Here is a 21,772-nt window from a genome sequence, read left to right on the forward strand (position 1 = left end):
CATAGCTACTCAAGAGGCTAAGATCTGAAGATCTCAGTTCAAAGCCAGCCCAGGCAGGAAAGTCTATGAGGTTTTTATCTCTAATTAACCACCAGAAAACTGGAAGTGGTGCTGTGGCTGAAAGTGGTAGTAAGTGAAAAAGTTCAGGAACAGTGACCAAGCCCTGAGTTCAAGTTCTATGACTGACAAAAACAAAACAAAACAAAGCAACTTGTTCTAGGAAAGCTTAGTAAGGCACTTGCCCTAAACACTTTATTGGCTTAACTTTTGACTTGCTTTCTGGGGAATGAAGAAAACAAATTTTTTTAAAATAATAAACACTAATATGTTGTACTTTCTATCACATGTAGTAAACCTAATCTGAACTAATTTTTCAATTCTTTGACAGTCATAACTACTAATAAATTGAACTTTCACCACAACTTAAAAGTCACTGGAAATACTTGTTCTTTTTGTCTCAGTGACTCTTTTCTTGAAAATTTCTGAAATCCTTAGGAGTGAGGATATTAAAATATTCTGTTAACTCAGGAACATATAGTTGTATTTTATATGTTACTACAAAGGAAGTATCAACAGAGTGCCACTTAGGTTCATATCATAAGCATGCTGCTAACTTGTTTTAGACAACATGGAAGTATTAAGTAAAGTTTCTAGTCTTTGACTAAAAACAAAATACATCTCTAAAGACAGTCCATTTGCCAGACTCTACCCAACTCATAGCAATTTATAAATGGAAATTCTCATTTATATTGCTGAATAAATGCTCAAGGAGGAGAACAATTGATCCTAGGAAATAGTTCTGGGAATTTAAAACTTGAAAAATCAATATGAACAAAAATATACATTCTAATATTTTGATCCCTTCCTTCCTTCCTTCCTTCCTTTCCTCTTTCTTTCTTCTCCTTTCTTTCTTCCTTTCTTCCTTCCTTCCTTCCTTCCTTCCTTCCTTCCTTCCTTCCTTCCTTCCTTCCTTTCTTTTTCTTTCTTTCTTTCTTTCTTTCTTTCTTTCTTTCTTTCTTTCTTTCTTTCTTTCTTTCTTTCTTTCTTTCTTTCTTTCTTTCTTTCTTTCTCTTTCTCTTTCTCTTTCTCTCTCTGTCTCTATTTCTCTGTCTCTCTTTCTCTCTTTCTCTCTCTTTCTCTCTCTCTCCCTCCCTCCCTTCCTTCCTTCCTTCCTTCCTTCCTTCCTTCCTTCCTTCCTTCCTTCCTTCCTTCCTTCCTTCCTTCCTGTCTGTCTTTCTTTCTGTCTGTCTTTCTTTCTTACTTTTTGGTCATGGGGCTTGAATTCTGGGACTGAGTGATGTCCCTGAGCAATTCAGCTCAAGACTAGCACTCTACCAGTTGCACCATAGGGCCACTCCAGTTTTCTGGTGGTTAGCTGGAGATAAGAGTTTGATGGACTTTCCTGCCCAAGCTGGCTTTGAAGTGCTGTCCTCAGATCTCAGCCTCCTGAATAGGTAGGATTACAGGCATGAGACACAGGCATCCAACTCTTTTCTTTTTTGACAGTATGGAAGTTTGTACTCAGTGCTTGTCATTAGCTAGGCAATCACTCTGCCAGTAGACCGCCTTTTTCTTGAGGTATTTGTCAGTAGGGTCTCATGTTTTGTTTTGTTTTCCCTCAGTGCCAGCCTCAGCTATTACTATCTTTTCCTGTTGCATAGTTGGGATTGCCACATCTGGCTTAGTGATTTTAATGGCCTTGAACTGTCATATACCTGACCTCCATCTCTTAGATAGCTTTAATTACAAATTAATTCAAATAATTACAAATGTGGGCCACTATTCCTGCCACTGATTTTTTTTTTTGGCCAGTCCTGGGCCTTGGACTCAGGGCCTGAGCACTGTCCCTGGCTTCTTCCCGCTCAAGGCTAGCACTCTGCCACTTGAGCCACAGCGCCGCTTCTGGCCGTTCTCTGTATATGTGGTGCTGGGGAATCGAACCTAGGGCCTCGTGTATCCGAGGCAGGCACTCTTGCCACTAGGCTATATCCCCAGCCCACCTGCCACTGATTTTTAAAATACATTTTATTGTTATTGTAGAGGTGATGTACAGAGGGGTTTCAGTTACATAAGTCAGGTAATGAGTACATTCTCAGTTTTCCTTCCCATCCCTACCCACAAGTTGTATGGTTCATTTTCAACCAAGTATCTGGTGAGTACCACTGCTGTATTTGTTCACCCTTTGTCCTACCTTTTCTGTGCCCCTTTTATCCTCACAAAGACAAATAAACTAACAAACAAGAAAAAAAGGAAAAGACAACAAAAACAGCAGCAGAAACAACAATAATCTCTTGTTTCCATTTCTTGGAGCTCATTTCATAGAATATTATTTTATATGATCATATATCATAGCTATTAAGCCTTTGTGATCTGTTCCAATAATATCCTCCTTTGATCTCACTGTGTGAGTGACTAGAGACCTGTATAATCATGTCCCAGTGTATTTTTTTCCAGTATATTTACTTGGAGATATATAGGCACATTCTTTTTGTCAGTTCTGGGGCTTGAACTAAGGGCCTGGGTGCTATTCCTGAGTTTTGTTGCTCAAGGCTAATATGGTACCACTTGAGCCACAGCTCTACTTCTGGCTTTTTTGGTGCTTAATTGGACATAAGAGTCTCACAGGCTTTCTTGCCCCAGCTGGCTTTGAGACATAACTCTTAGATCTCTACCTCTTAAATAGCTAGGATTACAGATGTGAGCCACATGTGCCTCTCTAGCTGTTATTGATATTTTAAAGAAAAAATATATCAACTATAATGGAATAAATATTATTATATAATTAGTGTCCAGACCCTACTTTCCTTTATATTTTCATTAGGGTTCTTACCGTTCTAGTCTCACTTCTATAGGTATGGAGGTTGATGGAACAAAAGGTACACAGACATGTCACAAATTTGGGGCCTTGTAATTAGGTATGACAGGGAAGGAAAGAGTTTCCAGAGTAAAAAAAATGAAGCAATGATAATGGGTTGAGAGATGTTGTTGAATATTAGGTCAAAAATAGAAGTTGAGCCACAAGTATAGAAGCCAAGAAAATTAGTAGTGATGCAGGATTACTGGTGGGTTGGGACAATATGTTCAGAGAACCATAGAAGTCTCGGTCAATTTCAATATAACTTTAATTTGAAGCCTTGAAGCACCTTAGAGAAAAAGACAGCAGTCACTTCCTTTCCTTTCCTTTCCTTTCTTCCTCTTCTACTCTCTCTCTCTCTTCCGTCTTTCTGTCTCTCCCTTTCTTTTACATTCATATGGTATTAGTAACATCTAATGAGTGGATTCATTCTTCAACTCTAATTTTCCAAATGTCCTCTTCATTAGTTTTATTATTACTTTCAGGTGGATGTGTTTTCTTTTATAGACTTCTTAAATGCTTCCTAACTAGTGACACTATGTTCTAAGCATGATCTTATTTCATTCACATTAGTCACTCTGGGACACAGGTGATATCATCCCTACTTCACTGAGGAGAATAGACCCCAAAAGAAGCATCCATCTGCACAGTACCATACAACCAACAGGGGGAGGAGTATGGATGTCAGTTTAGTAGTGAAGTCAATGTTTTATGTGTTTTCTCTCAGTCTCAAGGCATCATGACCACAATTTTACTATGAATGGTTGACAGAAAATTGTAAAGAGTAAGACAAATAGATCCTTTTAAAAGGAAAATATTTAAGTTCTCTCTGGTAGTACAAAGTTGTGATTTTTTTTTTTTTTGGCTAGTCGTGGGGCTTGGACTCAGGGCCTGAGCACTGTCCCTGGCTTCTTTTTGCTCAAGGCTAGCACTCTGCCACTTGAGCCACAGCGCCACTTCTAGCTGTTTTCTGTATATGTGGTGCTGGGGAATTGAACCCAGGGCCTCATGTATACAAGGCAAGCACTCTTATCACTAGGCCATATCCCCAGCCCCCAAAGTTGTGATTTTAGTTCTTGAGAGGCTGTGACAGGAGGATCTCAAGTTTGAGGTCAAATTGAGCTACGTAGCAAGACTTTGTCTCGAAACAAACCAAACTCCATTTGGAAATATGTGTGTGTGTGTGTGTGTGTGTGTGTGTGTGTGTACATATATATATATATATATTTTTTTTTTTTAGGAATAACATCACCTGTTTGAGTAGAAGGCAAACAAAGAGGCCTAATATTATGATGAGCTATATGAATATATCTAACTCTTTTGCACTTGAGGTATAAAGAAAGCTAAATGAACTTCAAATGGCATGGGCCAGGTGAAGAAAGATACTGTGGCATAGCACATAAAACAGTTCATTATAAATTTCCTTTCTTGAAGCACATAGTTCATGTTGGCTAAAGAAAATATATTCTGATATGTTTAGCTAAATTATGTGTTGATATTTTCTTTGTCTTAGCTAAATGCAGAATTTAAATGATGTGTTGATATTTTCTGTGTTCTTAGCTTAATGCAAAATTTAACAGGATTTGGGATTTCCAGGTGAGAGTGACTGACAAATTATATGAACTCTTTGACTGTCTTTTCATCTGCAAAATGGGAGAAATCTACCTTGAAGATTCAGTGGATCTCTGTGGATTCAGTAAATACTTAAGGTTTCAGTACCAGGAAAGTATTTTAGGAAATATTTTAGGAAATATAACCTGTAGAAAAATTGTTAGCATATGGTTTTATTTCTACTCTTATTTTAGATTCCTTTCCTCAGATATATCAGCTCTTATTTCTAATGAAATTGATTGAAATTAGGGCACTTGAAATTTAGAAACCTTCCAATACTGCACAAAAGACCACTAATTTCCAGTGCCATTTATTACATGAAGCTTCTAAAATCCAGGTCAAAAACAGCTCTGCCTCTGTTTATAGCTATTTCACATTAAACACATATCTAATTTGTAAATTATGATCACCCTTGGACTTTAGATTTATTTTATTCCCTAGCCTGGGAAGAATTCATATCATTTTTTTCTACACATAGTCATTTGCATTTGTGAAGGCCTAATTTTCTTTTTATGTCGACAGTTCTAACTTCTTTGGATTATATTTCTTGTGTCCCCAGTGTTTGGTTCTCCTCCCAAGTTAAGATCATCTAAAATTTTTATGAGTATGTTTTGAGATACACATCTTCCCCCAACACATTAATAAAAATATTGAGTGAGAATCTCACATACATTTCTATGGTAACCTCACTTACTACATCTTACCAGTTCATGAAAGAGGTCCACAAAAATTACACAGTCCATGTCAACAAACATTTATTAAGCCTTCTATATTGCAAACACCAGAGATGTTCTTTTCACCAGAGGAGATCTTTTCAATGATCTCACATGTGAATTACCCATCTGACTACTTTGTCTCTGAGAACCATCTTGTAACCATTGGTGAATGCAAAGGTAGCAAAACATATGTCATTTAGTTAGATCAAGAAACGTTTAAAAAGCTACAGAGTTACTATTTGTCATGTATTGGGATTACTCAGTGATGATTAGGTGCTTGTACTCTTGTATATTATTTATACACTAATTCACAGTTAAAGGAACAAGTGAATTTGGGGATAGAAAGACAAATAGCCAGCAGTGTGATCTTTTTCCTTCCTTTGCTCTGTGCTGCCTCCCCTAATGACATCTGTGTTACATATGTCATCTTCCTTTATATGATAACACTCTTGAAAGACTGGATTTCTGTCAAGGATAGGTTGGGTGTTGGGGTCAGCTGCACCTTTAAGGGGCTACAGCTGACCTCAGCCTGTCCCTCCCCTTCCTGTCTTTAACAGGAAGAGAAGGAAGTCTGACATCACTTGAGGGACAGCCCCTTGGGACCAATCAGAGGCCCCTCTCTTGTGCCTGCCTTTGGGGTATATCTGGGAGGCTCCTCATTTGAATAAACAGAAGCCCTAGAGGTTTTCTCCAGGGGCCCACGTGTCCGTGTCGTTCATGGCGGTTTTGGGGCACCCTGAGACCACATGCCACCAAGGCTACCTGTGGCCATCGCTCCCGCGTGAGCAATAATGGACCACCCAGGAAGGGGCGGACAAGCCCCTTCCCCCCCAAGCGAGGGGAAGTAGAGAGAGAGAGAGAGAGAGAGAGAGAGAGAGAGAGAGAGAGAGAGAGAGAGAGATGAGGCTACCTGTGGCCATCGCTCCCAAGTGAGAGAGATAAAGGACCACCCAGGAAGGGCCACAGTTGGGGGTGGGGTGATTGGTCCTATTATACTTTTACTGGTAAATATAAATTGACAATATGTTTGTAATTTATCATTATGTATAAATGCTTTATAAGTGTCAATTTAATATTAGATAGTATAAACTAATTGTATAAGTTTGTCTTTCAGAAGTGTGGCAAGAATGTCTAATGGTCCACTGAAAATGTATGCTTCCTCTTTTATAGTATTAAATTGTTGCAGGAACATGGGTACCAAGCTGGAGATTACATTTCTCAGCCTCCTTTGCATAAACATGAGTCCATATTGCTAGTTCTCAAATATCCGATAAGAGCAAGTATATCACATCTGTGCAAGGCTGAACCTGATGACTATATCTCTTCTTTCTCCATTTCTCTTTATATACAAAAGATTGCAAAGGGGATCATAGAGTCTGAAAAAGTTGTACATGGAAACAAGCCATCTCTTAGCCAGTCACATCTGCACTGTTTGGTGAGTTATTATGTTAGTCAGCTATCTGTCGTTATGATAAAGTATCTGAAAAAGCCAATGTACAAAGAATAGAGAGAAAATTACGTAAAGCATGTTGCTACTGAGCCAAAGAATTTGATCTGGTGTGCCGCACCTTTGCTCTGTCTAGAGTGGTTACTTTAGAAATCATTACTTTAAATAGTTGGAAGTAGAAAGCAATCTGGATCCCTGAGACATAAAATAGAGCAAGGGCCCTTCAAACTCCCTGTCAACTTAAAGAAATTATTTACTGGTAATTGTAAAGGTGATGTGCAGATAAAGAGTACATTTCTTTGAAACAATATCACCCCTGCCTTTGTTCTCTCTCAGTATTTCCCTCATCCCTTCACCAACTTTTTGTAAAAATAAAATGAATTCTTCCATGTCAAATCACTGAAAAATTTAAAATAAATTAACACATATTAGTTATACAGTGTGTATGGTTTCGTTGTAATATTTCTATACATGCATATTATATACTTGGTTCATATTTTCCCCCTTTACTGCCATTGAGATGATTGTTTTTCTCTGTTTTAGTGATTCATATTAGTTACTTGACTTACCTAGTGGCCAACGGTGAGGCATATGAATAAGGGGAGTTTGGGGATATATATATATATATATATATATATATATATATATAGTTTATATATGTATATATACAGTTTGACAATATTTCATATTTCTCAATCAACTAGCAAAGGGAAGCAGAAGACACAATTTCTTGTGTTGTTGAGAGACCACCCACATCCCAATGATATTTTTAGGAACGCTTCTCAGGGTTATTACATGCTGAGGTTAGCAGTAGTCAGAAAGAAAACAAATGACTTGAGTTTCTTATTAAAATGAAAATAAACAAAAACCCTAAACATTACCATCATGTCCACACTGACCAAGTATTGGTGACAATAAAAATCAAATCTTGGCAGTGCACTATGAGTAATGAACACAATGTGGATGTCTTTTTAATCTGATCAACGCAGGATAGGTTGAACATCCTTAATCCAAAAGTCTGATATACAAACTGTCCCCAAGTCTGAAAACTTCCGCGTGTTAGCCAACATACACTCAAAAAAAGTTTCTGATTTTGGAGCCTTTAAGATTTTGCATGAGGGAACAAGTGGTGGAGAAGACACAGCCAAAAGAGAACTCTATTACACTGTGAGTGGGAGAGTAAACTTGTTCAACTACTCTGGAAAATAGTACAGAGTCCTCAGAAAACAAAACTATCTCATGACCCAGCAATTCTACATCTGGTCATTTATCCAATAGAGCAAAAACAAAGCTACAGTAAAGCCACTACTATCACAACCATGTTATTGCAGCACTATTCACAATTGCCCAGATATGGAAAGCCCAGATGCCCCTCAATAGATGAATGTATCAAGAAAATGTGCCATATATACAGAGAGTGAGAGAGAGAGAGAGAAAGAGAGAGAGAGAGAGAGAGAGAGAGAGGAGAGAAAGAGATGCAAAGATATAACAAACACTTGGAAAAAATTATATTAAGTGAAGTAAGCCAAATGCAGAAAAACAAAGTTTGCATAATTTCCCTCATATGCAGTCGCTAGAATGTGCCTATAAATCTCTAAGTAAACACAGTGGGTAGCATGCAAAAGGTTACAGATAAATTAACTGAAGTATAGTAGATGCTATGGAGAGCTCAAATAGTGTAATTCTTTAGAAGGAATAAGTCAATGCCTAGCAAAATAAGTACCAAGAAATGAGTACTGGTAAGAGTTGGGGTGGGGCCAAGGGGAGAGGAATAGATGAATGCAGGGAGGGAAGAAGGCGAGGGGGGAGGGGAATATAGTCAAGAAATCATTGTACCACAAAAATTAAGGAACGATACCACAAAATTAAGAAAAAATAACTGAAGGAGTAAGTCTAAGGGGGGGTGGGATGTTAAAGAGATGACAGATAAAATGCACTGTATACATAACCTGCTCTGTTAAGCAGCAAAATAATTCAGTACATACTCTAGAAAACTAAGAAAACTGAGGGAAGGTGTTGATTGGGAGGGTTGAGTGAGAATGGTGAAAGAGGTGACATTGATCAAGATGCACTGTTTTCATAGACCTCTCTGTTGTGTGACAACTCCTTTATACAACTACTTAAAGACAATAAAAATACTATTTTCAAAAAGGTTTTGGGTTAGGGATGCTCAATTAGTAAAGTCTATGACAATCTTTCAAAACTGGGAAAACTTTGAGTTCTCAAATAATTCTGGTCCCAAGCATTTTAGGAAAGGGATACTGAGCCAAAAGTATATGAGTAACCGAATAATTAATGAATTCTTTTTCTCTTTCTTTTGGACACGGTTTATTTAGAGTTTATTATATTGGTGTCAGCCTTAAAAAGATTAGAGGTTCTTGTTTCATTTGTTTTTGTCACTTCTAAAATAATGGATGTATTGTCAGAGTTAAGAGCCAAGCTCTAGTGTTCACCCAGCTGACAGATAAGGCAGCCAAACTGTGGGTCCATTTGCTGCAGGAATATCTCCGTGCCATCTGGAGAGCCTCCCTGGTGAATCCTGCTCTATATGGAGCTTCAGAGCTGCCAATTCATAAGTTCTTAAAGGAAATTGGGAAGAAGCAAGTAATCACTGTGAAGGTAATGAGATGCTATTGAGTACCTATAGTCCTTACAATTCTTTTGATAATTATAACATCTGAAGATGTATACATGCCTTTCAGAAAGGTAAATCTATTCAATTTGACATATCAAATTCATTAGAAAATTATGTGCTTTCACCATTAAAAATTAAAAGGCTTTTTCTCTGATTTATTTGGTTAATTTTATATATGCATTGTATAATTATAACAAGGTTGAATAATCTTGTATATCTAGAAAGGTGTCATGTTAGTGTTTTACTGAAAATAACCAAATAAATTAGTCTTTCTATACTACCTAAAAACTTTCTCAATGAAAGCTTACTATTTGCTTTACTTTTTATCAGTGTTCTTCAAACAAAGCAATTAGTGCCCCCCCCCCGCCCACCTTTTTCCTGGCAATAAGTTTTGCAACTTTTATTTCTGGGCTCAGCTGCATTCTAGTACACTCTATAATATTTCCCCAAACTACTCACCCTCTTCCTCATCTAAGATGCTACAGACACATCTGCATGTATTTTATTGTTGTTATTATATGTGACTACATGAAACATTAGATTTCACAGTTATAAGCTTCACTCCTCTGCCTGATCCCCAGGTTTTATTTCCTTGAGTATGTCATCAGTAATGTGTGCTGGGCATGCTTCTCTTAGGCACCATATTTATTTGAGTTTGAGTTCCTTACCTTCCTCAAAACCAGTTTTCTCCAATTATTCACAAGTTTTGTTTGGCTTTATACACTAGTATCTTAATGATTATTTTTTTCCTTATAAGTGGTTGCAAAGATAGTATATTTGTCTTCTCAAAAAGAACACACTCAATTCTCTAAAGCAGTTACCACGCCAGCTTGACATATCCTGAGGCTGCTCTGGCAAGTGGCTGTGAAAGATCAGTATTGATATTCTGTGGCATTCAAACCAGCAAGCCTCTAACAAGAGGAAGATCATTTAGAAAATCTGGCCATGTGGCAGCTAATTACACTATTATAAAGTAAATTTATAACAGGTGACTAGTAGGCTTTTCAATGACAAAAAGTACCCACACTTTGTTTCTATTATGTTCCCATAAAATGGGAGGTGAAAGTAGCATTCGGTAAGTGACATAAACACAGGTATCTTGAACACATAGCACGACTCCTATACAGAGTTTTATCAGCCCACATACCACTTTGGGTGCTTCTTTATTGTCATTATTTTCTTACAAATTCTATGTTGTGGATTTCTTTTATTCTATGATTTTTCTAAAGCTGAAGACTCATCCATATCATTTGAATATGGTGTATGGAGGTAGCATACTAAGAAAAGTTTCAGAGCTTTCGCCAATGGAACATACTTTAAGTGTGAACCCATTACTGGTTTTTTAATCTGAACTCTGCTTTGCCAATCCTGGTCCTTTCAAACATATCCAGTGTCTAGGGATCTGTGTGCTTTGTGTCATTGACAGCGATGATCCAATGAGCAAGGGAAATTTCCTGGTGCATATGATAAGCTGTTGTTTGCCATCTTGGCTAGCTAATCCTGCCTCATTTATTGGAGGGCCATCTCAGCTGCACTGTCAACAGCAGAGGATGACTGGGTCACCTTTGCTTAAAATATTATGTAAAAGCTGTCAATTGCCCAGGATTATAGGCACATTCAATGTTCTGTAAGAATTCAAACATATCAGCATTTGTGAAGGAGATTTGATGGCAAGTTCATCATCATTCTGCCTTTTATTTCTATACTTTTGTGCTCAAATCTTGTGCAAGGATGACAAACATTTTATTGTAGGTAATTTTTTGTGTAAGAGAAACAGGTTTATCTGCTTATTCTTATAAGTGTTGGAATAAGCATATTTTAAAATAAAAATAGTCTAATATGTTTTATTATCCTCCAAAATTAAATACATTTGTATTTGATTTTTAACTTTTACTTTCCAAGTAGCATAATCTGATACATCAGCTTATATTTGAACAATTAGATCATTAAAAATAACAATAAATTTTATATATAATGTTTTATTATGAAATATGCTATAAAAAGCACAGATTAAAAATGCACAGCTCTTGTGGAAGGCTAGAAGAGTCATTGTGGAGTGTATTTACTTTGTAAGTTATCAATGTCATGTAGTTTTAAGAGTTAATTGTTCTTACTGTAAGATATGGACATTATGGGGTTTAGTAGACAGACAGATATTGGCAGCCTCTGAATATTCAAAATAATGAATGATATTTTTGGAAAGGCATTTAAAGGTTCTCACCTCATTGGTGATCCATGTTGAGTTATTGTCTAAGCTTCAGCTTTTCATATTTGAGGGATTAGATCTAGGAATTTTCGCACCTTTGTGCAAAAAAAAAAAAAATCAGGGGACATAGATTCACAACATTGCGAAGAGTCCACGGTGAAATTTGCCCTTGATGTGGCAAGCCCCTATTGCATTCTTTGTTTCTGCCTTCCAAATCTGACATTATTTCTTTTATCCTCCCACTAGAAACCCCTGCCATTATCTATATCTATAAAATTCATTTCATTTATGGAACTGAGCACTTGCTATGTCACAGGAATGACCTGATATTCATTCCTGACAGATTTAGAAGTCAGTTCCGTCACAGTAACATGAATTCCTACACATTTCCCCTCCTCATTCCAAGTTTAGTTTATGTAACTACACGGAGAAAAAAGTACATCTGGAGTCAAGGTCTACTTCCTTGCTTTAATCTCAGATCCTTGACTTCAAAGTTTATTCCTTATTGCAATCAGCAGTTCTGTGCTCCCGATAGAGTTACAGAGTTGGGAAATACACTCTGTTCTGGCAGGAATGAGCCTCAAATACAAGCAAAGATAACCATTTGTGGAGCATCCAGAATACATTTTAAATTTTTAAATTTCTTGATACATATTTTAAATGCTCAATAGACTAGCTGTTAAAAACCACTAATAATTTTCCATATGTGGAAATATTTCACATAAAATTTATTTCCTTTTTTCAAAAACAATATGAACCATTGTTCTAGAGGGAATTATTTCCCCCCAGTCCTACAGCTTGAGCTCTGGGTCTAGATGCTGTCCCTGAGCTTTTTTGCTCAGGGCTAGCCTTCTACCAGTTGAGCCAGAGCTCCATTTCTGTCTTTTGGTGGTTAATTGGAGATAAGAGTCTCACTGACTTTCCCGTCTGGGTTGAGTTCGAACTATGATCCTCAGATATCAGACTTCTGAATAACTCTGATTACAGGCACAAGCCACCATCATTCAGCTGGTGGAATTGCTTTATAAGCATCTGGAATGCATTTCTCCCGATCAGAGCAGATCTCTAAATGGGTGAGCACTTGGCTAGAGGAAAAGGAAATGGTTTTTTTCCATAGTATGTGTCATACTTCAAGCAGTTCATATCAGAATATAGCCATCAGTGCAACAGTGACAGGACCGAAGTCAAACAGAGGTATAGGGAACAGAGCATAACTGTTGCAAATGTGTTTCTATTCAAGTCCTGTCCTTGGATATATATATTCTCTAACAAATGAATTTACTCAATTTTATTATTACTTTTGCAGTAAGTAAGGTAGCAAATGTGCTTTGATTTTTTCATACATCATTTTGTAAGTTTTTTCTTTTAATTTAAATTCATTTCCAACTGATATATAAAATAGAGAAATCATGCATTTATTGAGTACTATGTGCTGTTCCCATATATTCAATATATTGATCTAAGCATATCTGACATATCTGTATCCTCAAACATTTAACTTTTCCTTATGGCAGAACATTGAAAGTTCTTTCTTCTCCTTTGTAAAACTTTCAGTACATGACTGTTTTCTAGTCACCGCACTGTGCAAACCACATCAGAGCCTTCTACTCTAACTGTAACTCACTATTATTATTATCATTATCATTATTATTGTTATTATTATTTTGGTCTGTGTGTGTGCTAGTCCTGGGGCTTTGAACTCAAGGCCTGGGTACTGTTCCTGAGATTTTTCACTTTTGTTAATTTGAGCCACAGCTCAACCTCCAGCTGTTTGATGATGAATTGGAGATGAGAGTTTCACGAACTTTCCTGCCTGAGCTGGTTTTGAACTGCGATCCTCAAATCTCAGCTTCCTCACTAACTAGGATTACAGGTGTGAACCACTGGTGCAGGGATGTAACTTAGTTCTGGCTGAGTCTTTCATCTCTTCTACTCCCTAGTCTTCCTAGACTCTAGAAACTACCATTCTACTCTAAACTTTTATGAGTACACATGATCAAATATAAGACTATCCTTTAGTATTAAAATGATATCTTGGTGTTATATAGAATGCTTATCAAGAAGGAGATCATATCCATGCATCACCCAGTCCCAACAAATGTAAGCCTACATATGGTTTAGAATGTCTGCAACCCAACACTCATTCCTCCACTGCCTCTACTAGGGGAATTTCTTCCCTCTTGAAAAAATGGCAATTATTTAGATGGTGGGGCAATCTTTAATTTCCTTTCTTCTGTACCCACAGGTTATGGATGAGGGTGAAATTCACATACTGTCACAAGTTTGGCTGTGAAAGTTACTCAGTGCATTCACCACACTCACTCAGTGTGAGTATCAACAATGAACAGTGGTGATTGTTAGACATACACAATTTCTTCCATATTTCAAGAGTTCTCCACATCAAGTACTCTGTCAGAAGCATTCTTGTCTATATGTTGTTCTTGCTTTCCATACAGTTGTCTTTTGTTTCTTCTGGCTTGATGTCAGATAGGATAATAAAAATAAGCTTGACCTCTGTAGGTAACTTGGGATTCTCGCTGGCCTGTGTGGGGTTTTGAAGGAATCCTTTGTAGTCAGTTGTTTTCCACTACCTGCCTGCACAGGCCCTCCTGGAGCTCTGGGAGCTACTCACCCCATGGACAGCTGGTGCTAACCTCTCCAGGTCAGCCCTGTGAGATGTGAGAGGATTGCTTTTCCAGGCAATGCTTACAGTTCATTGTGGGCATGAAAGGGCAAAGAAGAGAAGAACAGAACACCCGTGCTCACGTACCTGCTCAGCAAGAGAGAAATCTGAGCATTCATAACAGCAAAGAGATCCCTGCTTGATTTTCACGTGGGGAAATTACAGGGAGCACATGGATTTTTCATATCTTCACGAATCTTTGTATCTCAGTTTCTCCTAGGGCTTCAAGCTTTCTGTGCTCAGGTCCATAATATATCTTCTGTTGTTCAAACTGTTTTCTAGGACTTCCTTATAATAGTGCAAGATGGCATTCAGATTTCTTCCATCTCTTTTTCCAGCCAAAGTTGAAATGTAGGAAGAAAGCAAGTGTATCTCTATTACACAGGATTGTTCTTGTTTCTTCTTGTTTCTACCCAAACTATTATATTAGCAGAAGTTAATCTTCACTAGTGTGTCCTATGTATTAGTAGAAAGTCATGGGACACTAGTCTTGTGTCTTATTAACCACTTTCATGGAAATCTTAGTAACCACCGTCATTGGAAGGACGCCCCTCCCCTCATCCTCAAGCAGTAAAGACAGCTGTGGCAAGCTCGCACTGAGATAGTGTTGTATGTAAGGAACTGTGTTAAGGACTTTAACACACATAATCCTCACAACACTATGTGACCCTTACTAACTTAGACATATTTTGTGGTTAACAGAATGGAGACAGAAAGATTTACCCAATTTCATACAGAAAGAGAAGGCGGGACACAACCCCATCTTCACTCACAAAGACTATGTTTGTCTTCATGCCCTCATTGTTTCATTTGTCTGAAATCCTTAAAGCTCGCAGCCCTTGACTGGGCATCAAAAACTGCAAAGATTCCAAGAAGGATTCCCTGAGTGTTCCTTATTTCACATAAAGTCTCATAACATTAAATGTAGACTACAAAAGTCAGGGTTACTTAGACACCTCTGTTTGATTGAAGTGGTCTCAGGTTCTCTGTTATTTCAAGCTCTTCTCATTTTCAAAAGTAAAACAATTTACATTAAAAATGATAATGATTACTGTAAATTGAAGCAAAATTACCTTCTGAAGAAAAGAGTAAGTTGATACTCTAAACCCTTGCATTTACTTTTTCTAGAAATGGGATCTTTTTGCTTGTTTCGGAATGTCTAATTCTCAGTTTTGGTTCAGAGGCAGACATTTCTGTCATCAGAAATGGGTGCATTCATACAAGCATTTGGAGTTGGAGCAACTAACATATTTTCTTTGGCAATGTTTTATTTATGCTGGTATTCTTTATTGTGTTTCCTATGAAAGGGTGGGTAATTGACTGAAATAAGGGAACTATCTTGGGACAAAGAAAACCAGAGTTATATCTTCACCGTATTCAGGATGAATAAGGAAGTAAAGTCATGAAAACAGGCAGCATACTTGATATTTGTGAGAAAGGAGGGAAAAAAATGAAACCTCATGTGAATGATAGGGATTTAGTGTGAAGAGCAAGTGGTTCTCAGAAAAAATAAGGAAAATAAGAGAAGTCAAGGAGAGAATTGAAAAGGAAATAGGCTAGCAGTATTCATGGTAGATTAAGGAAGAGGAAAATTGAGTTGAAGAAATAGGAAGATCAGAGATATGGATATCTTCAAGGATTTTGCAATCTATTTCTACAATTACTTGTCTCTAATACAATGCTAGAGAAAAACCTACATTGAAAATTAAGCAATGTAATTTTATCACAGATAGATATTAATAGTGTCCTTAAGAGGTAATAAATAATAAGAGCCAAAGGACTGGATGTCATTGTTTCATTTGCAGGTGGGAATTTTAGATGAAATTAAGCGTACTATATAACAGTGGCATCTCTCAAGTGATTAACACATGGAAATCTACATTGTAGTTTTTAATGGATTAAAGACTCCTGAGAACTTGGATGAGTATAAAAATGTTATTCATATTTCCAGTATTCTTTACCTCCTTATGTCCCTGTTGTTCAATACCTTCCACCTTTTCCATTCTATCCCTACCCCCAAATCAAATTGATCACTGTCTTAGGCTAGTTACCAAAAATAGCAGGCAAAGCTACACTGCCAATGTCATGTAGGGAAGTGGACTCTCAAGGCCGTAAGTAAAAAAAACTAGAGAAAGAGTCATAGAAGGGTGGGAAACAAATGCAAAGTAAAGTGATATTGTGCTGACTGCATACAGCTTCAGGATGTTTCTGAATAAGAAGTATGTAAAAGTCAAAGCTCAGAGGGTTATTTGGAAAGAGTTCATCTACTGTATTATTTTAGCATTGTTTCACGTTTGGGTTATTTGCTCCATGATTATATAGTTTGGGTTTGTAGCACTAGTCCTTTTGGAAGTCATTAGATGTGGATATTCATCTATTCCACAACTGGTCAGATGGGCCAAAGACACATGTGCCTAGGCACATAGTAAATTATCTGAGGCACAGGAATCTATGGGCCACAAGGAATCTCAATGTCAGCTGAGGTGGGCAACTGTTCAAGGTCTAGGGGGCAGAAGAGGTCGAAATAATTCAAAGATTTTAAGATATTTTAGGTGTAACTTCACCCTCATAGATTCCTTTCTTTTGAAAATCTATAAGCCTATGAGAAGAAGTGATTTGATTTTTCTTTCTTTTCTTTTAACTTGTAAAACTTGTAGCATTTTAGACATAAAAATAGCTACTAAATATATATGGAATAAAGAAAGAATGTGTCAAAATATATTTTCCAAGTTCAAACTTCCAGCCTCCAAAACAAAGCACTTTTTTTTGGTAATTCTACTCATGATATATCTTGTCATTAGACACTATCAACTAAAACAACAGCTGCTAAGTCTCTGTAATTTCTATGTTAAATGTCTGTATATACTGGTATTAGAACTAGGAAAGTGAAAGGGAATATCAAAATCTAGAGACAAAGGACAAAAAGACAAACGACTTCGAAAGCAATACTTGCAAAACCATTTGGTGTAAACCAACTGAACAACTCATGGGGGGAGAGGGAAAAGGGGAGGGGGAAGGGGGGAATGAGGGAGGAGGTAACAAACAGTACAAGAAATGTACCCAAGGCCTAACATATGAAACTGTAACCTCTCTGTACATCACTTTGACAATAAATAAGAAAAAAAAACCCCACAATTATGCTGTCTGTGGTGCTACATGCTGGTAATCAATGAGGAGGATGAGGGTGGAGGATCATGATGAGTTCGAGACCAACCTAGGCTACGTCTTAAAAAAAATCAGTTTCCAAAAAGTCAAAGTAAGCTCTAGGAGTAGACTCTTCCTACGTGCATAAACATTAAAAAAGAACTTTTCTGATATTGTCTGCTGAAAATTATCTGCCTTCTTTCAATCTTATTACGAATGTCATTTTTAAATTAGAATATAATTGCAATGATCAACAGTTGTTTTAAAAAATCAATTCTAAGTGAAGTGAGCCAGACCCAAAGAAACATGGACTCTATGGTCTCCCTCATAGGAAATAATTAGCACAGGTTTAGGCTAGTCACAGCAGAGGATCACAGGAGCCCAATAGCTATACCCTTATGAACACAAAAGATGATGCTAAGTGAAAATCAAGTCATTGTTTTAACTAAATACACTGTTTTTCCTTCCAGGTAAGAAAATAATAATAATAGCAATTTTTTTTAAAGCAAAGGTTGTCCCAGGATACAAATGAAGATATCAGCAAATTTTCACTAGATTTTACAAATTAATATCTCTTCTTCAAAATCAAATGCTGATTACTAGAGGAAGATTAATATAACTTATTATCATTCCTGTTATCAAATGCCAAAATTAGAATCCCTAAGACATTGTTTTAGAACAATCATGAATGATGATAATTTTTGGAAAATGGGAATGATAAATTTAGAAAAAAATTACTCAAAAGACTGGTTTATGTAAAGCTGCCTCCAGATAAATAAATAAATAAATAACAATGTACACCTGGGTGCTATTGCCTCATGCCTGTAATTCTAGCTACTCAGGAGGCTGAGATCTGAGGATTACGGTTCAAAGCCAGCTCAGACAGGAACATCTATGACATAGATCTACTTAACCACCAAAAGTCTGAAGTGGAACTATGGCTCCCATGGTAGAGTACTATCCTTGAGCAAAATATCTCAGGGACAGCACCTAAGCCCTTAGTTCAAGACCTAGAACCGGTGTATGTGTGCATACATGCATGTGTGTGTGTGCACACACATACACGTCATACACAATCTAGGATACGGAACACTGCAATATGGCTTCAAATCTGTCTCATGCTACACAAGATAAGGAATCTTAAAATATAAGCCCACAGTGTCATCTTTGTAGTTTCTCCATGTAAATACAGTACTTAAAATTAGCCTTTATGTTTAAGGAAACAAATACTATACCATGATCAAATTACTTCCTGCACTCAATAAGCTGGCTTCCAGTATATCAGAAACAAAATGCTCATGGGCCTGAAGTAATGGCAACATTTATAGATGTTCATTTCAGACATTCATATATCTAGAAACAATAGAGAAAAATATCATGAAAAAAAATTCTGTTTAATACAAGCAAATCCATCCAGAAGCAGCTGTTTCTTTTCAGAACCTATTTCATAAAAGAATCAGGTGACAGGTTTTAGGCACTCAGATATTGTTCATACAGGTATTTGACCTTTCTCTGTTTAAAGATTTGCACTGTTTTTCTTCTCTAAGCAAACCATCCTCTTCCAGCACAATGATAACACAAGTAGTATCACCTTGTGGTCCAGAAATATGAGCAATGAGGTCATTATCAATTTCCACAGATCATTTCTATCTGTAATGCACATTAACTCTCTTATCATCAGATATGGAAATGGAAGTGTTAGAGATCTTGCTCTTTTGTGTTCTTCCTTTCTTGAGTCATCAGAAAAAAAAAAAACAAGTTCTATTTTAGAGTATAGGAAAGCCAGGAGATAAAAATAATTAACTTTCATATGTCATCTAAATTAAAGATCATTAGTTGCTGAAGTTTCAAATCAAACGTCTACTTTCAAGTAAACGAGTTACAAATTTGCGTCAACTTTGTTCTTGAGTTTTAGACTATTAGCATGCAGTCACAGTGACACTTTGTGTTCACTGATGGGGAATGCACTCTTGTAAAGTGTGAGATGAGCAGATTCCATGACATGCCGTACTGGGAGTTCTGCTATGAAGTCCACCCTTGGGAGCTCCAAAGGAGGAAATAAGGCACAAAGGGTATCAGAATGAAATGGGTGAACACTATCTGACTAGATTGGCATGGATATGCTGTGCTATTAACGTATAAATGGCATCCTTCAAAATTCTTTGTTTTCCACAGCCCAAGAACATACCTTCTCTGATTTTTAAGTTCTTTGACCCAGAAACCACTGGATCTAAAATATCTGCTCTACATCATTTGTTTAGAGGTGTATTTCAGTTGTTTGTTAAAATCTCAATGAGTGGTGAGAGTTACACTAGTCCCAAATAAAATCAGATAGAAACTTATTTAGGTTCCAAGACTTAATTTTCTTATGAATAAGAAGGATTCCTTATGAATGGGGCAATGTCATTCTTTCTGATAGAAGAAAAAAAAAAAATCATACTAAGTGAAGCGAGCCAGACCCAAAGAAACATAGACTGTATGGTTTCCCTTATTGGTAACAATTAGTATATATATAGGATAGTCCTAGCTGATGAAAACAGTAGCTCAATAGCTATGTACATATGATCATATAAGATGATGCTAAGCAAAATGAACTCCAAGATATGGAAACAAGCAGTTTACCATTGTTGTTATAATTTTTAACATATTATGTAAAATCATTTCTTTTTTCTTTTGTTTATCTTGCCTATGGTTTAGACCCTCTTGTCACTGTATTTGATTTTTTGTACCCTGGGTATTGTATATAGATTTATCTGAATTAGGGAAGAGAAGGGTAACATCAAAATGATGAGAAAAAGAGTAAAAGGCAAACCAATGCAACAGCAATACTTATAAAGCAATATGTGGTAAATTAACTGTGCAAATTGGGCAGGAGGGAAGATTGGGGAGGAGGGAAAGTGGGAGAAAAATGAGGGAGGAGGTAACAAGTTTGACAAGAAATGTACTTACTACTTATGTATGTAACTGTACCCCCTCTGTACATCACCTTGACAATAAAATTTTAAAGACAGAAAGAATTCTACATATACCTGATTGAAATGAACAGTAATAAATTTTAATAAACACTAGGAAAAGAGCGTAATTTAGATCCAAGTATCTAAATATGTATTCTACAATAGCTAGTAAACAATATTTATAAATTTAGTTTAAAGAATGTTCTATTTTAATACTGCATTTATTTTTTATGAAGTTTCTGTAATATGGAGTTACAGGGGGAAAAAACACCACTTTTCATCCACATAGTAGAAGTTCAGTTTATCAAACTATTTATAATCAGGTAGTTAAAAAGGAATTCCAGAACCTTTTAATAATTCAATTAGAGAATTGGATTTTAATACCATTCATTAATTAGTATGCTCAGACATCAAATATTTACCTATTATGTGTTGAGAAAGAAGCAAATACATTGCCTCAGTTGGGAGGCCAAAAGCCAAAAGATATTCATGATATCCAGGAATTACCATCCCACAGAGGCCTGGTCCAAACTTGACTTCCCTTTCTTCATACTGGTCCTCTTTATTATTTATTATCTATCATTTTGTTTTATGTCTCTCATGTTTGAGCTTGCTTAAGTACACTTTGGAAATGATTGGAAAACAGAAACTATGTGGCCTAGGTGCTTGCTTAAGAGATCGAGAATCTACCTGGCAAGTATAAGGCTCTGAGTTCAAACCTCAGAACTACCAAAACAACCACAAAACTATCTAGAGTAATTAACTAGGAATATTTGATGACTCTTCACAGAAACATCCTAATTATATATGTATAAATATGCATGTCTATATTTAAAATAATCTATGCATAGAAAATTTCAAATAGGTTTGTATGTAGGTTAAGTCAATTATAGAGCTGGGCAGAAGTGACATATTGGTAACTAAAGAATACATTTTTGGGGGGTATATTTGACATTTTATTGTCTACTTTTCCCGCTGAATTTACTCTTATTGATCAAATAGCATCGCCAGAAAACTACTGTTTTGCATCCCAGCTTATTTAATAAATTTGAGCAGAAAAATTTGTACAGAGTTAAATTTTCATAAACTGGCTGGCCTTACTAGTGAATTCAGCTCAGATTGGAAGGATCCTTGTGGAATCTATTAAGATTTATGGTTTCCAATATTAAGTATTTATAGATTCTTTGACTTCCCCCATAGGACACTTGCTATTATGTGAATGCTTACCTTTCCACCAAATAGTCACTACAAATATGGGAGGAAAGTGTAAGATAATGGAGTAAGTAAGCAAAATGAAGACATCACTAAAACTATAGTTAAGTTGGGTGCTGATGGGTCATGCCTGTAATCCTAGCTACTTAGGAGGTTAAGATCTGAGAATTTTGGTTGGAAGCCAGCTGTGGCAGGAAAGTCCATGAGACTCTTATTTCCAGTTAACCACCTAAAATCTGGAAGTGGAGCTGTAGCTCAAAGTGGTACAACACTAGCCTTGAGAAAAGGAGCTCAGGAACAGAGCCTAAGC

This window comes from Perognathus longimembris, chromosome 3 (assembly GCF_023159225.1).
Source record: "Perognathus longimembris pacificus isolate PPM17 chromosome 3, ASM2315922v1, whole genome shotgun sequence".
Lineage (NCBI taxonomy): Eukaryota > Metazoa > Chordata > Mammalia > Rodentia > Heteromyidae > Perognathus > Perognathus longimembris.